Consider the following 6458-nt stretch of genomic DNA (forward strand, 5'->3'; position numbering starts at 1 on the left):
GGGAAGGATAGGGTGTCTCCAGCAAGTCCCTCCGTGCATCAGGAGTTCTCCTCTGTTTCCCCCCCTAAAATTTCTCAAGCCAGGCAGAGCAGTGGCTAAAATGAAAGGTTGCCCCTTTGGCCACGCGGAGGTCTCCGGTTGGCCTCTTACTGCCTGCGAGCATCCCGTGGCACTGGCGCTGTGGGGATGTGTTCAGGCACTTCACGCGTCTTTTAAGTTCATTCTGGCCCAGCAGAGGAAAAAAGACATTTATCATAAATGTGTCTGCCCAGCCTAGCAGGCTAGTTCACATGCTTTCGAACGCTAATTTGATTTTTAAAGCAGGAGGCAAGCATTCAGCAGCGCTTTCCCTCTTACTTTGCTACTTCCCAGCCACATCTACAAGTCACAAACCAGCAAATAATGGCGTATTTTTTCCACCTCCCATCAAACGGCACACTCAGCGAGAGACAGGAAAACTTTTAGAACTGTTAAGTTTGAGGACCAGAAAAGTGCTATTCATTAGGGCCGATTCTTTACTTAATTAGAGCACAAGAGCTCACAGCCATGGCCCAGTAATAACAGGCACCTCTACAGGAATAAAATTACATACAAGGAAACTTTTCAACAGGATGGAAAGAGCCCTGCCTGGCCATCAGTGCTGGTTTATACATCAAAGCAAGGCTGCTGGCTGCTGCCATTCTTGCAAAAAATTAATTTAATGGAAGAGGGTTCACGTCAACAGTAAAGGCACCTCTTGTTTTGGAGAGCACCGGTGGTGGTGGTGTGTTTGAATGCTTTGGAGATGCTGAGAGCATCCTCTGGTATACAGCAGGAGGGCATTATCCATTTATTTCTGCCATCGGATTGAGGCAGGAATAACAATGCTCTAGAGATACAGGAGAAACCCAGTGTTAGATAACTACAGCAGACATGTTAATCCTGTATAATATATCTTATACAGAAATGCACACTAAGAAAACTTGAATCTTCTCAGTCTAGGACCAAAAATATGATTTTGGGGGGAGAATTTACAGCCGGGTTGATGATGCTCATTGATTCCGACAGATTTGGCCCCAAATTTTTCATCCGGTCTCGATGATGTAATGTGGCACCGTACGAGCCGTTTCAAGCACAGCTTTTCCCACGCATCCCCAAAACTGTACAAAGCACGATGGTCTGCGACAAGGTATCGACTACCAGGAGCTAAGCGTTGTCTATTCTCATGCTTTGGCTGACTCAATTTCACTCGGAACGGAACAAAAACACACGAGCTGTATAGTTTGCGGTCCTATTAGACTCTTTCTATTTATCAAGTAGCTCATTAGGGTGATCCTAAAGGTATTACAAGCCCTCTGTGGTTGCTGTTCGGCACACGTGGTCTCGCAGAAAATGACAAACCTGTTCACAGAGGGCAAAATAACTGAGAGTGTTATAGGTATCGTAGCTTTATTTTCTCTTCTGTCTATGTATTTTAAGTCGTGTTTGACTGCCAATGAGTAATGTGTGTGTGTCTCTCTCTCTCTAAAAGACTACCGTTGGCAGAAAACATTTCTCGCTTTCCACGTTTGGTAACTTTAGTCTGCTTTTTCAGCTATTTATATAAGTTCAGAAAGATGTCAAAGAAAAGGGCAAGAAGCAGTATTAAAAAGTGTGTGCATGAAGCACTTATTTTTGTACACATAGTACAATATTTGTATAGAGTTTTAACACTATGAAGTGTAGCGAAAAATCACACTATCCATTTACTGGAGGACAATCGTGTACGTTTAAATAGAATGAAGTGAAAATGGCATCTCAATCATCCGTTACAAGGGAATTATAAATGGGATCAAATTCTGTGAAGCGAGTCTGTAATTCTAGAGTAATCCGATGACATTAACTGGACTTTGAAATACCATTAAAACTTTTTAAACCAACATACACGCCTCAGTCCTTTTATACCCCAAGTTTCATCCGCAAGGGTCATCCTGTGCATGGCAAATAAGAGCACGCTTTGCTCGGGAGGGATCGATTGGAGGTCAGACAGGCAAGGTCACAAGCTGCTCGGCAATGCCTAGTACGTTTTCAACATGCACTTTGGTGACACTCGGCATGCACACGCAGCAGAAAATCAGCAGTGTTATACTTCTGCCATTTTAAGTAAAAAAAATCAAGGGGTTGGCGGGTTTTTTTTCCCCCACCACCTCTTTGGCCAATATTTATTTAGCTGTCAATGCTGCAGGAATTGCTTTTGCTATTAATTCATTACAGCGGTCATAACTTCGTTTCTTACCTGGTCCCAATGAAGATGTCCCAGGGCCGGTATCGATAGTGAGACAGCAACGTACAAAAATAAGGGGGTCGATGGGGCCATGCGTGATTTAGGGCTGTGAGGGATAGGTCTCACCTTGGGAAGAGCCTGTTGCCAGGTTGCCAACAGGGAAATCAGCTCCAGTCCCGGTGGTTTTAAGAAGAGGAGGACCTGCTACTCGGAAGACTGTCATAGTTAAATGGCTGAGCAATAGCAATTCCTGCTTCCACACCCAGTACAAGGGGTTCTGGTTTCACGCCTTTCCAGAGAGATCCTGAGCCCCAGAAATGAGGGGAAGATCTGATGCCTTGCTACTGGTAGCACACAGCTCTCGACCAAAGGTCTCCCTACCAAGCCAAAAGAGATTTCGCCAAAATAGCTTGACATTGTTCTTCCAGACTTACAAAGAGGTCAGCTGTGTTCTGGGCTTTAGCAAGAACAGCAGCTCTGCCAGCTCTATTATTTTACCTCATTAGCTTTTACTCATGTCCTGCTTTCTTTTTCTTTGAAATCAGGGCAATGGCAGAATTCGCTTTTGTGTGTAATGTTTCCCCTCTCAGAGAACTGAGATTCCCTCTTTGCTCAGCAGCAGTTGGCTGATCAATTTTGGAGAGAAAGAACGATTTTTCAAGAAATCCCAAACCCTCAACCCAACTTAAAAAACGTTATTTCCCATTGTAAAGATGTAGGTTCCCAGTGGATAGCAAGACAAAGCCAAAAACCATATCCATCCTCCACTAAGAAGTCTAAGACTTGTGTGACCCTTAAGAGATGAGAGGATCAAATGGCCCAGAAAAATCAGCAGATGGCCACATATTTGGCTGCTTGCAGGGCAAGAGGTACAAAAACTGCATTTTCCTTCTCCCTTCTTCCAGCCAGTCTTGTCCTGGAGGCCTCTATGGCCCAGGGCCATCTGAGGTGCAAAGCAAGAATAAAACATGTCTGAGGATTACACAACCACTCCATATTTAGAGCTGGACAGACCCGGAAACATGCCACCTGGAGACTATCTCCCACCCCCTCTAGAAGTCCATGGCCCAAGTTCTCCAGTGACTTCCAAGGGGAGCTGCTTTACCTTTGAGCTTGCACGGCTCCCTTTTCCCAGTAGCCCATCTAAATTTCCCATACACCATCTCATCTCCCTACCACATACCTACCAGGAGTTCCCTTTTTGGGGGAAAAACACAAACGAAACCAAAAACCTTTGAAGGATGACATTCCAGTCAGGGACCACAAATCACTGCTGTTCACTAGCTTGCTGGGGGTCAGCCTGGCCCCAGTGCTGCTCATGGTACTCTTTCTTCCAAGGGCTGGAAACTATTGTGTCCCCCCAAAACCTTGGTCTCGGCTAAAATTGCAATTCTCAGCTGCCCTTTGTTAAGTGCTAGCAGGGGTCTTAGACAGCCCCTACCCACCAAACCCTCTCTTTCGGGGGGTGCTTGGGGTGGGCTGTTCTCTCCCTGGAGATGCCCTTCCACCTCTAACTCCTCTCCATGCCCAGAGACTTGTCCTGCCCTGGCTCCAGCTGCCTACAGGAGATGGGGACTGTGCACGTCCAGATTTGGGGTTGGTTAAGGGAAAGAAGAGTGGAAGAGTGATGTCCCTTGGTGCCCAGCCCCACCTCATGCCTACACAGCCCCAGTTGTGAAGATGTTAAAAAGCAGATGGCTGCTGGTGGACCCACAGAGAGGTCGCACACAAATATCCTCTGTGGGAACGCACCAGACAACCACAGCATCAGACAGATCCTAAAAGCCCGGAGGCAGCAGAGGGATTCTCCGCTTTCCTCCCAGTGTCTCAGGTCAGATCCTAATTTAGCATCTCTTCTGCAGCTCCAAATACCGTCAGTAAATTCGGGAGGGAGGGACACGGTGTGGTGCGGGAGGAAAGTTGCGACGTGGTCAAGTTTTGCAGAAGAGCTCTGGGAGGTGGCTCAGCCTGCGCACACGAACAAAGTTTCTCAAGTTCACCCTCGTTTACGTCCCGCGATAAAAATAAAGGTAGAGTTTTGCTCGCCTTCTGAGCACGTACGCAAGGCACAGACAGCTATAGATTGAGAAGAGCAGCCCGAGAGAGGGTAGAGCAACTGGGATGAGTAATGCTATATTTAACCACTGGCAAGTTGCCCAAATTCCTGAAAATTTTGCTTAGGTCTTCGGCTCTGCTTAGCGGTGAGCTGCTTCTCGTGTAAAACGGCACTGGCACCTAGTGGCTGCTGGGTTCAACCACAGCACCCCCAAAACGCCGGGCAGGGGAGCAGGGAAGGGCTGTTTTGTTGCCGTACGCCAACAGCAGATGACGGCCGCCATGCTATGAAAGAGCAAATAAAGCAAAAGACTTCTCTCGACAGCCCTCCTCAAGCTGCGGCGCTTGGAGCTGCTGAGTTTTCTAGGCACAAAAAATTGTGAAAAGGTCCAAAAAAAAAAAAAAAAACCAAATCAAAACCTCCTCCAAACTTCAAAGATCCTGTGCCCACTGGTGACAAGTGAATAAATAAGCCTGCTACAGGGTGTTTCAGAAGGGGACCTGCTCTGGGGCAGCGGTGGGACTATTCAGGTACCCTAATTCTGGCTCTCAACACCTCTTCTCCCATGAGAAATACCACCTTCCTAAAAACTGTCTTTTGGGGGTCAGATGCTCACATTTTAGAGGGTGAATCTTACCCGTGAGCATTTTAACTGTGCAATTCAATTTCGCTTGCATAAACATGTTCAATATGAGCACTATTTAAAAAAAAAAAAGAATCCACAGTTAGCATAATGCAATAACAAACAAAATTATCTGAAACAATCAAATAAAACATCTCAGTGTTGCCTGAGAAAAAAAATGAACCGCTATTTCCTTTTCCCCAATGTATTTCTTTTAGGAAAACAGGAGTGCTCCCATGCAATTTATTCTCGTTTACACAGTGTAAGAAAAACGGCAAGCAGAGAGAGTGATTATTACACAGGGATTCTTTAGGCAGCACCATTTTCAGACCAGAAAGCAGCTCCTGTGCTTCATAAAGACCACCTGACCCTGTTTTAAGGGGCTACGATGTGTTTCACCCTGCAGGAAAACATGAGCAAAGTGGGAAAAGCTTTGCAAGAAACTTTCTGGATCACTTTGAGCACTGCTGCGCTGACCCAGCCTGTCCCTAGGCACAGCGGGATGCTGGAGCAGCATCTTCTGTTGCCGCTCGTACGCCGCAGACACCATCGCTGCCATCAGAGTGGTTTTGCTGACGAGAGCAGGGCGTACGGGCCGGCTGGGCGAGTTTTTAGGAAAGGACATTAAGAGCATCTTCAGGGATTTGATTCCTAGTTTTGCTCTTCCAAAGCTTACTCTTTCCTGACTCAATGCTGCGATTGCTTTGAGCTCCTCCGGATGGGGATCTCCGAGATTGATTGCAGCTGGTTTAAAATGAATAATTCATTCTCCCCTACTGATTTTAAAGAGAGGCAAAATTATCTGACTGATGATTCCCTGCAGAATTAAAGAGATTGCATACAAAATTGGTACACATTGTTGGAGCTTATTAAACATTTACAATTGTTTAGCTGTAAGACACTACAAGACTCTTAAGTCTGAAAGACATATTTTCTTCTCCCTGTTGACCCCAGACCTACCAATTACATATGCTGGAAGAGACTTGGGGGCTGAGGAGCCATCCCTGCTTACGGCACCCCATGGCAGCGCTGGTGGGAGGCACCTCAGGAGAGACATGCGACCAGCACTGGGTCAAGGTGGTCATGGCTTTGTCCAGCCAGCTCCTGAAACCCCTCTCTGCCTTCCTGGGGACCTCTCTGGTTTGAAACCCTTTCAGCCAACAGCTTTTGGGACTGTCCTTCTGCCCCTTCAATGGCATCTTCATTCTGTGCTTTGATGAAGCCCTCCATTGATCTTTTGCATGGACTGGAGAGACACGAGCCACGTGCCCTTCTGGTGACCTACCTGTAGGTGATTCAGGCTTTGGCCACCAGCTCTGGGCAGCCCTTCGTCCAGCCAGAGCCTGCTCACCTTGTGTCCTTCCTGATGTTTAAATGAAGCAGGCTGAGGTCTGTTCAGAGCTGTCTCACCCACAGCTTTAACTCATAAGTCCAATTCTTACTGATTTCCATCTGCACTACCTGAAATATAAACTTACTATGATGAAATCCAACCCTGCTCTGGTTGGACATCAGTCACCTTTTGCTAGTAGCTGTAG

Source organism: Charadrius vociferus, unplaced genomic scaffold (assembly GCF_000708025.1).
Source record: "Charadrius vociferus isolate BGI_N301 unplaced genomic scaffold, ASM70802v2 scaffold390, whole genome shotgun sequence".
NCBI lineage: Eukaryota > Metazoa > Chordata > Aves > Charadriiformes > Charadriidae > Charadrius > Charadrius vociferus.